Raw genomic sequence first — 15986 nt, forward strand, 5'->3', positions numbered from 1 at the left:
CATTTCCTCGCTCCTCGATTGAACCGGAAGTTGTTCCGCATGGCCATCCCAAAGCTCAGTATTATTAATTACTATTATTAAGTACAGTGATCATGTGTACAGACACAAACTCTGTCAAAGTCTCTCCAGCTGTTAAAGCCGACTGACAGCTGATCCAGCTGGAATCAGCTGATCCAGCTGTGATCAGCAGCTGCCGTCATCAGAAACAGACGTGGCTTCGCATGACACTTCCAGGAAAGGACGTCTCATTTCTCTTAAAACATATTTCCTCGATTCCGCTCTCCTCGCATGGAAAAGACGCAAGTGAAGGAAACGTGGATGCAATTAAGAGACATGGGATGTACCCATCAACATGGACTGGAGAGACTGGATCAAACCGCCGATTTTCTGATTGGAAGACGCCCCGCTCTATTTCAGTATGTTGTCAATTTTTTTGTATTGTGTAATACTGTGCTACGATAATTTGTTCCAAAGATGTATTGCAATCTCTCTTTGAGAAATGTTCTTTATCAGTCTAAACCTCTGGTAAAAAAATATAGAAGTATGGTGGATTGTAAAGTTAACAAAGCTGATCTTTGTCATGATAAAAAGACACGTTTCTCAACACCTCTCTTCACACATACTGTACAAACATTGAGCATTCTGAGTGATCCACCGGAGGCCTTAAAGTTTCACACTCCACCCCCCACCCAGTACTGCAAAGCCATTTTCTTTGAGAAGCTGTTCTGTAAATAATAATGAATAAGTACACTTTATTTATACAGAACTTTTCACAACAAAGGGACATAGTGCATGGTTGAACTAGGATGAAAACAGGTCAGGACTGCAATGGGGGCAGTTAAATCAGATAATTCAAAAGTGAAATGGAAATAGCGGCTTTTTATTTCCGTAACCATCAGACACTCTGTGCACGAGTTAGACAGTATTTCCTGTGTGGACTGTGTGGCGCTGGAAATTATGTATACGTCATGTTATTGTATATCATGTGTGGACCACACCATGTAAATTCAATGTAAATCAGATGATCTTAGATGACTTAGATGACTTCATGTTGGTGGTATAAAATCTTAACGGCTTGTTGAATCACATGTTTTCTTATCCAGGCGGCCCACAAAAACTGACTAGGTTGTCTTATTTCACAGTTTGTGTGTTTGTGTAGGCACAACAGATGTATGTGCACAAGCACTGTCCCCCTTTAAATCAATTCTAAAAGTCACTGGTAACCAGTGAAGAGGGGCTAAAACAGAGCTCATGGGATCTTGTCTTCTAGTATTTCAATCAGGAGAGACAAGTCAGATGAAGAAAAGATAATAGTTTATTATTAACAGATGATATGTGATGATAAAGTGTGGACAGAGTCTTTGGCGCTTGGACTCTACAGGGAGATTTGTAATGGAGGGGCGTCTGCCCTGAGCAGCAGCAAGACAAACCCACATGGAGTCCAGACACTGGCGGTGGTGATAAGGCTGATAGAATGATGAGCTGATGAAGATGATGAATCTGATGAAGACTGGGAGGAAATGACGAGGTAGGGGTGCGTAACAGCAGCATTAGCGTACTAAAGGTAGAGAGACAACCATATTTAAAAGAGACAGCAGCAACATGATAGGCTAACCATGTCATTGTGTCATTGAACTATTGGATAGAAGAAACCAGCTGATCAGAACAGCTGATATCATGATTGACAGTCCCAAACAATAACAGCAAGGAAATAATGAGTGAGCATGGGTGAGGAGTGATTAGCCGATGTATGAGAAATGAACTACGGGCTTATGCATGCAAGAGTAAAGTCTTCCTGACTATAACAAGATCTTAGGGCAACCATAATAACGAGGGCTTCCCTAACCTTTTTTTTAGTCCAAACCATGTTTTTTCCTTCCTTTTTCATTGTCAATGGCAGTTACAAACAGTAACAAAAGAAATGTGTTTTGTCGTTTGATTCAGAGGACTTGTTGGCCTATATCCTGTTCCTATGGTCAAGATATTCTGTTAGTATGGTCTGACGCCAATGTTACTGTTTTTTGTTCTTGAAATAAATTAACAAATACAAATAAAATTCAATAAAGTGACATTTGGGTGATTATATTCATCTTATCTTTGATACATTGACTTTGAAATAACTTTGACATTTTTTAAGATATTATTAGTTGAACTCTAAATTTGGTACCACATTTTGTTTCAGCTGTAACTTGTCAAGTCGTGTGCAAAAAGTCTGTAAAACTAATTAGATTATCACAAAATAAAGACATCTTTTTCTAACCTTTTTTTTCTTCTTTTCAGGAGTGTGCAAACCACACCTCAATCATTCCAGCTGTGACAACCTTCTGACTGCATTAACCAAACTGCACCGACACTGGCTTACTTTCGCTATCGGCCATAAGATACCTGTAGAAATAATTATTTTAAAAGTCTAAATCCCAACATGAAGGTGATACAGTTTAAGCTATCTCCAGTGGTGCTCCTTTGATTCCTTTTATCTTTCAGTACTATCTTTGTAATGCTGTGGATCACACACTAACAAACAAGAGCTCAAATAAAACTTCTGTCACAAGATGCTTCTATTTTGGAACTTTATGGATAGGAAGAATTACTCATGATCAGTAGAGCCCTATGTCTATGCAAGTTGTTTATAAATGAGTCTTTTAAAAATAAGTGTGATGGCTGTTTGGTCCTCCAGGATTGACTCTGTAGTGAACTGACCCTGATGGGCAGGTGTACTTTTTAAATAAGAGATTTCACATTGCATGCTGTCTCCTCTCCTCTCTGTAAAAGTTGGAAGACAAGGGGAGATTATGCTCTAATAACGCTAGCGATTACAGGACATAAGAACATGTTAAGTATGTGAACCTTAATAATAACATAAAACTAATGCATGTTTTTACCTTTAAAGAACATAATTCACATTGCATTATGGTTCCTCACATCTTGTCTTGTCTCTGTAAAAGACAAATGGCAGAAAACCCAAAGGTAGCGTGTATCTATAACCATAATCTCTATCTGGTAGGCCACATTATATGGAATACATCATTCATAATATCTGTGCTAAATGATCTTCCTCTTATGTTTGTCAGTGCTATAAAACTTGTCAGATGCAATAACATCTCCTCTATCCACTGCAGGCCAGTAATAATAGTACTGCACCTGACCTGTATAGCCTGTACCAGGTTGTACAGGCGTAACAGTATCTTTGGAGCCATCTATAAATATAAACACTGAGTTTGAAAAATACAAATACGATTAGTCCTGTACTGTGCGCCTTACTGGAAGCTGCTCTGACTTGAAACCCCATTTACTTGCCAATTTTCCCGCCGGTTTTCTTGTTCAGGGGAAAATGAGGTAGTGGTACGTCTGCATTTACGCTTTGGACGATCTTTGGGAGAGCTTCCTTTCCCACGATGCACAGCGGCATACTGCACTTTATAAAGCTATGCTTGACTTCCGTTCAGTCTCTTACCCTTCTTGAACCATGTTGCGCGGAGGAGTGCTGAATTTACTCTCACGTAGGGTACGTATTTTACAAGTCGTTGGTGTAATAACTTAACGTCCTCTATTAGATAAAATATCCGTACCAAAGAGTGAAAGTGATGGCTCTTTATTACATTTTAGTTATTTCTGTGCTGAAATGACGGTCCATGATTTCTGTGTTGAAATGACGGTCCATGATTTCTGTGTTGAAATGACGGTCCATGTTGATTCGTTTATCAGTGTCTGTATAACCTACCGTTAACGTCACTAAAACTGAAGATTGAGTGAACATTTTACTGAATATTCCTGGAAGCTAACGTTGATTACAAAAGCGCAACCTCAAGCACGTGAGTATATTAAAAGGACTGCTGTAAGCTAATACCGTTGTTGTGTAACACCATGAACACAAATGTTAACGGTGGATTAGTGTTTAAAACGAGCTTCAACGTTAAACATTAAACTTTAAAGTGTAGTAGGCATACTGTGCCCCGTGTAGGACTCTACGTAAAGGAGACGGCCCTCAATGGGATTAGCATTAGCCGCGTGAAATGCTAACACACATGGCGTTCAGTCTACCGCTGGGAGTCTTTGCAAAAGAGATCGTTTCTGCAGACAAACCGTAAAAAAATACAAATTTCATTCATGTGATGTAGTTGGTTAATGCGTAAATACTTTTACAGGTTTTATGACAATAAATCCCAACTTTCATCATCTTTTACCGTTTAGTTTGTAAAGTTGTAGCTGAAAGGCACTTTTGACTAAAATTATAATCGGGAAACTTTGTGGTACACCTGCACAAGTGATTCCCTTTAACCTCTTTAAAGTGAAATAGTAGCAACTGCGCCTCATTGTGACTGCCTGCCCACTAATCGTGGTTTGTGTGTGGTCTTTATTGTGTACCTATGTGTTTTATGTTGTCCCATCCAGGTCTGCTGGGTCTCCCATTAAACAAGTGCTGTGGCAGCCATGGGATAGTTGGTGACCAAGTACTGCCTTGCCGGTGGCTGAAGGTGAATATACAAAACCTAATGACTTATTCCAGAAACCATCTGTCCCCTTTGACTTGCAAGGAAGGCACTGCTTTGGTGACTTGACATTAAATTCTTAAGATGACCAGGGTGGAGCTCTTTAGGCTCTGCGCAGGTTTCCTCCAACCCTACTTTCAGTTACTGACTCAGAACCCACATGGCTTTTCCCTTGCTCCCTACCCAGTGCTCAGTCAGCTGACCAGGTGATGTATCTGGCTCAGTGTTACAGCGCTGGTAGAGAAAGTCTCTGTTCTTGCTCTAAGCTCTGCAGGTTCTGTTTTAGAGTCTGCTGCTTCTGAGCTGTTTCAGAGCATGGCCCAACGAGAGTGGCCTGTCCTGATCCAACAGCAGGGCAGGCCTAGTGTAGGGCCGCACATTCACATACGGACACTGCAACGGATGCATTTGGGAATGTAGAATGTGTCGTAGAAACCCGAGATAAACCTTAAACTATATTTCACCCTTCAATAGTAACAGGCAATAGAATAAAAGTTGCTTGTAGCTTTAGGAAAATATCCAATGTTGTGATTTTAAGATTATTATTCATAAGATTAACATGGCTGAATTTATCGCCTACATACAGATGATCGTACCAAGCATAATCAAATACTAATGCAGTTCCGAATGTTACGGGTGAACTCTTAACCACCATTAACATTAGTGTTCATGGCGTATAATGTTCAGGCCACAATGGAAGCTAAAGAATGCATTTACAGGCAGCTAATGAGGCATAATCTCTGATGAAAACATAGCCTAAAGGTTTTACTGCAGCTGAATGTGTCCCAGTTTTTGGTTTTACAATAGGTTTGGATAGCAAGGAGCTGCGTTCAGCTCAAATTGCTTCAACGAAAATCAGACAAATGGTACCTGGTAAACTTGACTAAACCAAACATTTCTTTGTGCTTGTGTTGCAGGCAGAGCATCTTGTCAGCGGCACGCTGTGGGACTGAAAGTCATGCTGCAGGCCGACTGATGGTGAGTGTAAAGGAACCAGTTGTACCAATGGAACAGTGATGTTAATGCAGTGATGACTAAAAATGTAACACATCATGCTGACAACACCGTGGTGAACCATAAACACTGAGCATAGCAGCTATCTGTCAGCAGTGATTGTGTGGATTTTGTTTTACTGACTGCTCTTTATTTCTTTACAGGAGCATTTGGGGCGGGGGGCAGCAGGACAATCTGCAGTGGACTGACACTGCTCTGGGTATGTATAACATCCTGTCCACCTGGAAACACAAGGGATGCTCACTCACTGTTTCTAGCATGTAGATGGTGTAAACCCAATTGTGTACTGCCATGGCAGAGGCCTCCTCTCTGCTGTGGAATCTTTACATTGGGAGAGAAACCTCAGGACTTTTGGCACAGGTTTAAGTAAAAACCATTTACCATAACCTGACTGAAGACCTGAAACACATTTCTGTAAATATGTCTATTACACTAAACTTGGTCTGTGGGCTGTCTGGTGATGCTTGATCTGTGTCTTCTAGGTCAGTGTATTCCTGCCAGGCCGGAGGATCAGTCCACCCGCTGAGACTGGGTGCAACCCTGTCGGCTCAACCTGATCGAGGCTGTAAACACAACTGGTCTCATACATTTTGGTGAATAATGTCCTGAAGGAAATAATAAAAAAAACAAATCTGGATTTCCTGGTGTTTCTGTTTACTGAAAAATGTTTTTTTTTTTTCTGTTTGCAAACCAGAAGGTTAATAGGATTAGAGTTTATTGCTACAGGAAATGCCCTTTTCTGATCTTGTAGATTAAAACAATGCCCGCGTTTCTCAGATTGGAGTCAGACGAGGAGTAAAGGTGACGTCATATCTTCGCAATAAAACATCTTTGATGTGTCGAGTCTTGGCCAATCAGCGTTAAGATGTCTACAGCGTCTTCATTTCCCTCAGTTAGTTTGTTCAGTTACCGTAAAGACTCGCTGGGTTAAGTTAACGTTCACTGCATGCAGAACGTTGTCAACTGTTTAAGTTTTTTCCTCCTAAAGCGTGATAATGACAAACGTGAAGTCATAACTTTTAAGTTAACGAAAAGTGAGGCCCAGATACTGATGAGGTCAAAGAGCTTCAGGGAGAGGACGCTGTGTGTGTAGCGCAGCTTCACGCAGGGACTGCGGTCAAGTGGTCAGTCATCTGCGGAACCTCGGTCACGTCAGCCGGCGTTTGAAATGTAATGCTAGTCTATTCGTGGTGTTATGGTACGGGTGCTTGGATAGCCTGGAAATAGATCAAAATTCATCAATTTGTCAAATTTGATATAAGTCAAAAACATCATTTTGTACATTAAGTGAAATACAACAATAACATAATCTGAAATTACACTGCTGTATAATCTAATTGAGAAAAGGTTTGAAAATTATATTACCCAATCTTTGATTTGTAAAAAAAACATTTCCTTCATTGGTTAGCTAAAGTTCTGTTCATGATGACCCCATATATCTCCATGTCAAATGTAATGTAATCTTACTGTAGTTTGAGTGAAGAACATGTAAAGTTAGCTCAAATGACATTCAGATAGTCATAATTTCCCATATTAAAATTAATCCGTAAGAGGTTATGTCAATATTTCACTGGATTCTTGTTTGACCCTTGCTATGCCCATGTATAATTTCAAGAGATATTACTGTAGTTTTTGAGAAAAGTACATGTAAAGTTAACTCAGACATTCATTTCCCCATATTTGAACTGTTAAATAATTCCTAAAAAGGTTGTAGTACATTTTAAATGGATTCTTTCTTATGATCACTCAGACTATGTCCTTTAAAAATGTAATGTAATTTTATTGTATGTCTAATGTTTCAATTGTCTATTTTGAAAATCTAGACATTAACATTAGTAAAAGCCTTGGTCTTTTGTGTCATTTTGGACATATGTAGCTCTACCTACTTCCTTAGTGTGATGGTGATCAAAGGCATTGTTCTAAAACTAATGTATATGAACACATGCATATTATTTGCTTTCAGATTGTCAAGTTTCAAAGAAAAACTTTTAAAGATAAAATGCAAACCATATTTCATCACCCTCTCCACACAAGACAGATACAGGTATATACAAAGAGACAAAAAACATAACTTTTATTTGCACAAACAGCATCTCCAGTCACTGCTCTTCATTTTTAACAGCAGGGATTTTTGCATCTGGAGGCAGTCGGCATGGAACCACCTATTGCAGCTGTCACACTGAATCTGAAAAAGCAAAAATTTAAACAACTTAGTTTTAGAAAGACAGACTTCAAACAGGAATTCACCCCAAAAGCAATTTTTATTTAAATATAAAATAGTTTATATTATTTAATCAAATGGGACATTGTTATTATCATGGTCAACGCTTGTAAAATGTTATTTTGATTAACAATCAACAATAGGACAGATCCTATTTAATCTGAATTTGCCAGCTGCCATGGTGGAAATGCAAGGAAAAGAGCAAGGCAGAGTATATGGACATATCAGAGTGCTTGGTGCAGATGATGACATCTCAAATGTTCTTTGAGACTGATGACAATGAAGCCTCTTTGTCCAATGTATTTAGTTCATTTGAAATTACACAGATATTGCTGGAATCTCAAAAGAAGGTACACCATCTTGTTTGCATAGCCAAGATTAAAACAAGAGGTGCCCTAGTGGCAGAGGAGTAAACCGCAACATCACTGATATGACTCTGAATGGCGAACTTTCTTACACAACATTCCCATTCTCTCTCTACCCTCATTTCCTGTTAGCCCTATACTGTCCATTCTCAATTAAATCTACAAAATACCAAAAGAAAAACTGCACAATGCACAAATACAATTAATTACAACAACACCTTACCCATTCAGTGATAGCAGGTCCTGGAGTGGGTGGCTTTGTGGCAGAACACATGGCACAGTTGTTTTCGATGTTAAAAACTAATTTAGAAATAAAGCAACATTTTTGATCGTTAGTAGTACAATATAAATAAATATGCAGCAAACCTAGAATGAACACAACAACTTTAAATAAAAGGGGCTGTAGCATTGATAAGTGGTTAGGTGTTATAGTCACTGTATTTTCCATGTTAATAATAAAATGAGTTTTTGCAAAGTGAAAATATATATATATATGAAAAAAACCTGTCACATACCTGATGCTTCGAGTATTTCAAGTGCCATGTTTCTACGTTCCTGCACCATCACTTTTTTTTGTTGTCCCAAAGGCCATGTTAGGTGTTCCTCTGCTTTTGCCATATAAAAAACACATAAATATGTTGCATGTTGAATTTTTTTAAACTGTAATAACTGTCATCCAAAGAGAGGGGTTAGCAAATGAAAAATTACTTACTTATAAACTAAATTAATTAATTTCACAAATAATGTATTTCAATAAATATGAATCTTACTGTACCATGAGGACAATTACACCACAGCTACTGCCATCCTGCTGATGTGGGTGATGCATGACATTTCCTCGGAATTTTATGTCTACCCAGTCCGTCTTGCTGTGGCGGGTCCTCCTCATTTTGAAGTACTGACTGTGTGACAATTGTTTAAGTTATAAATATACTATATGTCCATACACATCAAATATATACCCAATATTTGGTAAAAAAACATCTTTGACTGTCTTTGTAAAAACTTGTTGGGCCACCCCAATTTCACACAAGAATGTAAGTGCTCCTTGGCATTTATACAAGTCTATGGAACACCAATGGACAGATGTAACCTAATTCACCACGATTTCTGTGATTTCTGTTACACATGCAGATTCCCTGAAAGCTTATTATGATTAAAATAATATTTTCCTTGCATCTCTTGCTTGCATCTTAAGTTGGAGGAATGAAGATGCAAGGAAAATATGCAAGTGAGGGGGATGCGGACCTCATCCCCCCCCTATATGTCTATACCTAATATCTTCAACAGATGACCTCAGACTTTACCACCTTTTCCTGTCGCCTGATCTCCCCACACACCTGTCCACCTGCTCCCAATTCATATACATCTCATGTTCACATGTAACTGCCTTCTTACAGACAATCCTCCAGCATATCCCTGATGTTTTAGTGCTGCCTCTGCCACACATTCTTCCAGCAGGCTCCCTATTCCTGGTCTGTAAACATGCATATTACGTATATCCTGCTGCCAATTACTGTAACACTGTTATTGATCATTGTCTCCATGGTTACGTTTATTTAACTATACCCACTCTGACTTATGTTCAGGCATTGTTGCCTGAACATAAATGTTGACATCAATATTTAGCTATAATGGTATGCAATGTAAGTAGTTTTTCCTGAATAGCTGAAATTGTCAAAGTACCAGAATCTTTTTGCAGCACGGTCAGACTCCACCAGATCTTTTGAGTTCCGCATCGGATCTATGAGGTAGACACTACTCATTGCTGCACTGCATTGATGTACTGTAACCACAGGATTATTAAAATGAATGTTATTACAAAAATAATAATCACATCATGATAAAAATCCAATTCAATCTGGATGATAATAATGGTTGTCACTACTAACCAGAAGCTTCCAGTGTGTATTGCTGATGTTGACACACAATACAATGGCTTTGTAGTTGTCAAAGTTGACCTGTAACACATCAAAAATTAAAATAATCTGAAATAAAGTAAAAGGGATTAATTAAAATCCCTGTACCTGATGAACATTTATCAATATCTCCATACTTGATTTTAGTTTTTTGCATACTGTACACAAACATGTTTTATCAGCAAACATGTAAACAATTCTTCGACTGTTCACTATTTTACCTCTCCCGACATAGACAAATGTTACCTTTGACAAACTCTGCCTCCTCAACGTTTCTCTGTCACCAAACAGGATCACACCAGCCGTAAAGTGATTGAGGATATAGATTGTACTCTCCAAATTCTGTACATATGTTCTATGATGAAGGTGTATGATGAAGGAGGCACTCAATGACCTAAGGCGATAGACAGTATATAAAAATTGCATTATTACATTATTAGACCTTTTGGAAAAGTCTTACAGAATGAGTCAGTGTTTGTGCAAGGATTACAGATACTTGAACCCAAAAGCACAACTCGGAGACAAGAAATACAAGTTAGTTTTTTTACTTGTTTTCAGGCAGGGTCAAAACCAGGAGGTCAGTCCGAACAGGCAAACAAATCCAATAAGGGGCAGGCAAAAATCCAAGGTCAAAAACAGGCAGATAGGGTCGGAACAGGCAGAACAAGACCAATATAAAGATACGCTGGAGAACTTGGCACTAACACACAAGACAATCTGCCAGGGAACAAGTGCAAGTGAGGGGACCTAAATAGAGAGGGCTAATGAGGGAATGGGCTGCAGGTGAGATGGGTGTGGAGGACCAGGTGAGGGGAATCAGAGGTTTATGGTAGGATCTGAAATGACAGGAGAGTTAATAAAACAAGCAGACAGGATGAAAACAAACTAATATGAAGGGGAATTCGTGACAGTTTGTCATGACAAATTGTGAGATCCTTTCTAGTGGCTTTAATCACTTATTAATACTAGTAAAACAATATTGGGCCATATTTATGCTCTGGTTCTTTTACTGTTATATAACCTTTGTGTTTTTTGTACGATTTATTATCATCCTGCTCCACTGTAAGCACTACATACCTCTCCTGTGAGCCACTGGTGTGGTCTCAGTGATCGGAGCTCACTGTGGTGGATCACAATGTTGTTCCCTCGGATTTGAGAGGGAATCACAGACACAACCACTTCGGTGTCCTGTTTATTCCACAATGCAGTGAGCTGAGGGTAAAAAATACAATACATTAGATTTGGGCTTTGACAGAGGAAATGTTAGACATTCTGTTATTATCTTTCTATCAATCCTTCTGACCTTACTATGTGCATTTCATTCATGTTTAAGTATTCAAGTCCATGACTTCTCTGGTACCAAGTATTTAATGAACAATACGTTGTTGCATTCACTGTATTGATATTACTAGTTGTGCATAACATCACCTGTGAGAGAGCATCCCTGGTGTTTTTAGTGCTACTTCCCTGTGTGTCCTCTTGACGCTCTGGCATGTTTGATGTGGAGGGACCTTCAGGTGTGATCATGTCCTGTGTGTTTTAATTTTTAGAAATTGCAACATTAATGTTCCTTTTCTGACATACTTTCACACGGCCAACATGTTCAAACATATATCTTTAATTTAATTGTATGGAAATTGACACACTACTTTGATAATGCTGGTGTAATATCTTCAAGAAGTGTATCCACATTGTGTTACAGAGTCTGCATTTATCTTTCTGTGTTAATTATTTGTGTGTGTGTATTATGGAAATACACACATTAATATAATATATATATATTTCTGCATTTTTTTAGGATAAAAACGTTACTTGTAAGTCTTACCTGAATGTGATCCTTGGCTTTTGGAAGCACATCTTTTTTCTTTTTACTTCCTTTTATCCTTTTCTCTGGATCAGCCAGTATCTCCTTACAGGCCCTTTCCATTTCCATCATCATTATTCACCAGATGAATTTGGAATGGTGAACTTGCTGTTTTTTTCTGGTTTACATAGTCTTTCACCGTTACGACTACTATGTTAGCACATATTAGCAGTGGAAAGTTGAAGAGGCCCGAACTGATTGCCAGGATGGCAACAGAATGTATATTGTGCTCTTCAGCCTTTTCAAGAACATTAAAAAGTGTCTTTCTCAGGATGGGTTTTGCCATTTCAACCAGGTGCTTTGTGGGATTCTTCCTTAGACATGGGCCGACTGCATGAATTACCAGTTTGCATGGTAACATTCTCCAACACTTCCTGGAAAAATAAGAGATGGTGGGTGTAATTTAGAAAAAAAAATTAAATCGTTTTTTTAATTACATTCTAAGATAGTACATTAAATGTAGGGCTGCAACAACGAATCTATAATAATCGATTATTAAAAGAGTTGGCAACGAATTTCATTATCGATTCGTTGTGTCGCGCGATTATTACGCCACTCAATAATGCCGTGTTCACACCAAACGCGATGAACGCGCGAATGACGCGCTGGGGACTATTTGTGTTCATTCGCGTGAATCGCGCTGGACGCGCCGGAGAGGGGGCGCGGCTTATCGGCCTGAAAGCTGTTCAACTGTCCGCCATCAACCCTGGAAAAATAACCTCTATTTCTGCCTAGTACGTGTTGTGGAAGTCCCAGATATCACGGGAAACTAAACGCCGCCATATCTGGTTCATAACATAGTCCGGAGGAGCTCCGTGGATTTCATCGAGCTCACTGTGTCTAGCAAGCCACACGTCGGCTGTTTACTACAGCTGTATGAACACACAATAAACTGACTTGGCTGTGATTTAACGGCAATGAACCGACAAAAAGGGACTCCGAAATAACTACGTAATGATGCCGATTTGTACTGAGCCACACGTCGGCTGTTTACTACAGCTGTATGAACATTTGTCCCATTTGTACTTGTTTTCTCAATGGAGCTCGGATCGATCGGTGCTATTCTATGCTAAATGTAGCCGCTCCATCAATACTCACAATAACGTCATCTAGATGTAAATACGGCAGCGTCTATTCATTGTTTGCACTATATGGTTTACACACACATGTATACACATAGTTTGGTCCGGTCTCTACTGATATGAGGGATCGTAGAGCTCTGGGTGAACACAGACGGCTACAGAATTAATTTCCTGATTCAACAACGGCAGGACGTCAGTGATGACAGGAGAAACATCTCAACGCTGATAGGCTATCACGCCACAGGGTCACGCCATTTTTTCGGTTGAAAATGAATGCTTTGTTTTTTTATCCGATTCATCGATTAATCGAAGAAATAATCTACAGATTAATCGATTATTAAAATAATCGTTAGTTGCAGCCCTAATTAAATGGCATTCTGATTGTAAAAAACAAATTCACCTTTTCAATAGAAGAATGACTTTCAGCCTCTTCTTTGGAGCAGGGAGACAAATTGCTGTCTTGAACATCCTTGTCATCCTGTAAGAAATGTAAAGGTACAATAAAAAGTTCCAATTTACATTTCAAAGTGTAGCCCTGGGGTTAATAAGTTAGGTTTTTTTCACAAGACTGCAAGGTGAAGTCACGGATGAAGTCCAAGTTGCTTCGCCAGTCAGAAACCTGGTAGGACACGACATCAAAAGACTGTTACTAATCCAGATGTTGATCTGCCTCCCACCACTGACCCAGAAGCAGACCAAGATTTAGAAGGGGAAGCAGATGTAAATGAGGATGAAGTAACTGAAGAATATGAGCTTAGTTGAACGCTCGAAGAGGATAAAGAAACCAGTGGATAGACTGAGTTATGATGAGTTGGGAAAACCCTCCAACCAGCCGTTAACTGTCCTAAGCCACGGTGTGCTTGTTGGAAGCGGAACTTTAAGAGTTTCAAGACGCCACCCATGCCAAACCGCCTGGTGCCACCCTATGGCATTGTGTCCAGAGTGTTTTAGTTTAAATCCTTGTTAGTCTGTACGAACAGATTAAGGTTCTCTAAACCTTGTAGTTTGATGAGGACATCAAATATTTTAGAAGAGGGAGAGTGTAGCCCTGGGGTTAATAAGTTAGGTTTTGAAGAAAACAACTTACAACAATATTACCGGCAAACCATGGGTTAAACCAGAGTTTTAAAAAAAAAGAGGAAAATACCCACGGATAGTGTTTCAGTTTGAGCAAGGTTTTTGATTGGTTGTAGGTAACGGAGGGGGCGGGGTTAAGAGAGGAGCGGGAAAAAGAAAGGGAACCGCGAAGGAAGGAGGAGAGGGAGGAGGGAGTGATAGAAAAAGATCGCCAGAAATTTAGAAGGGTAGATAGTTGTTTTTTTTAATGTTTAGTGTTTAGATAGAACAAAACTGTGGACAGTCGGTGCATTGATTGTTTTATATCAGTAGATTTTGCCGAGGGTTTTTTGTGAAAGGTTGTTCCGTTTAAAGTTAAACTGTTTGAGTTGCTGGATCTGAGGACGTCAGTGCTGACAAGACAGGACGGTTGGTGTTTTTTCGACGAGGACTTCACCGCCGATGCCGTTACCGTCACCTCCGTTGGGAACGTGTTTTTTCAATTTTGGACTATGAAACTGTTTTTGTTTTCCCTCAAAGACTGAACTGTTGAGTTTTAGACTTTCGTGGATTTTGCTCGGCAAGAGGATGAGTCATCACCGCACCGAGCTTACAGGCCTGCACTCTCAGAAAGGATGTGTTAATATCATACACACTTCTTGTGTTAGTACTATTTCAACACATGTGTTGAAATATCCAATGTTGTGTTAAAATAATAAAAATATTTCACAGGAGTGACCAACACAACATGTGTTAAATTATTGTCCAATCGAGTTGCACACTGCGGTGCCAACGTCATCATCCAAATAAAAACCCTCCCAAAAGTCAATACATTTTTACTACTCCACACTCCAGTAGGTGGCGGTAATGTTGGTTTGTCAACCGCCATTAATATCCAAAGAAGAAGGACGTTCGTTACTGTGACAGTGGTTTGCTGAGGCAAGGAAAGTAAATGCAAACAGGTAAGTTAGTCATCAATATTAGCGCTAATACTGTTAAAAATGCGTTTCCGAGTTTGTGAAATGTAGGCAGAGTTTTCGAAAATGTAACGTTATTCATTGGAAAACAGTAACTCAACAAGTGGTAGTTAACTTTAACGTTGTATCGCGACGGCATTAAAAGTGAATATCACGTAACTGCTTTCTCCGTAAAGGCGTTACAGTACTAGTGTCGTGTGTTTATGTTGACTGTGAAATATGGAATGAGCTAAACTTTATATAATTGTATGGGTCTTGTCGAGGGGAGACCTTTTCAGGGGAGAGCCAGGCCGCTGGACTTCTGCTGCTAACTTTCTGCAGCAAAGTCCCACCAAAAATGAACTGGATCCGTCTTACAATCAAAAAGTATTTAATTAACATGAGAAGCTAGAACAGTTGCAGACAGAATTACTCTATCGATATCAATATGTCCCTTGGGGCTGAGTCCTCACTTGCCCCACCTAATTGGCCAGCCCAGCTGGTCAACTCCCGAGTGGTAACGGCGCGAACAGAACCCAAAACTCTCTGCAACTATCCTATATTTAAAAGTCTCTGTCCGAATGTTTAAATATCCAGTATCAGCCTCTGTGATTGGCCGAAATACAATAAACCCCTAATGGCTTTGGCCAGTTATCAGCTCAGTGTTTGGTTGAAGTCGTCCGGACTCCTCCTGCTCTGTTGGTCATCTGTCCAGCTCCTCTGTGTCCCCTTTGATGTCCCCTTTGATGTCTCTGGTCCTCGACCTATTCCCTTATATGGTCGTGAAGAGCCTGTCCTCTGCATTCCTCACTGACCCTATCTCCCCTTTGATCTCTCTGCCTCATGGCTCAGAACCCCCTAACCTATGTGACTATACTTTGATTCAATACTTCCAATGATTATGTTAAAAGACTCCTACAAGTAAACTTATTGCAAACATATTATATCTTCTATAAGTAAACATCCTGTAAACCTATATTACATTCCATAAGTAAATATATTGTGACTCTTAACATAAT

The 15986-nt window shown here is 39.4% G+C and overlaps 1 long non-coding RNA gene across 1 annotated transcript; it reads left to right on the top strand.

Moving 5' to 3' along the window:
- Window positions 1-3454: 3454 nt before the first annotated feature.
- LOC306702358 lies at window positions 3455-6134 on the top strand. The gene is made up of 5 exons (XR_013767264.1): window positions 3455-3505; window positions 4393-4475; window positions 5408-5468; window positions 5648-5703; window positions 5987-6134. It is a non-coding gene; the product is annotated as an uncharacterized lncRNA (long non-coding RNA).
- Window positions 6135-15986: the final 9852 nt, after the last annotated feature.

The sequence above is a fragment of the Pholis gunnellus genome, assembly GCF_910591455.1.
Source record: "Pholis gunnellus genome assembly, chromosome: 10".
Taxonomy (NCBI): Eukaryota; Metazoa; Chordata; class Actinopteri; order Perciformes; family Pholidae; genus Pholis; species Pholis gunnellus.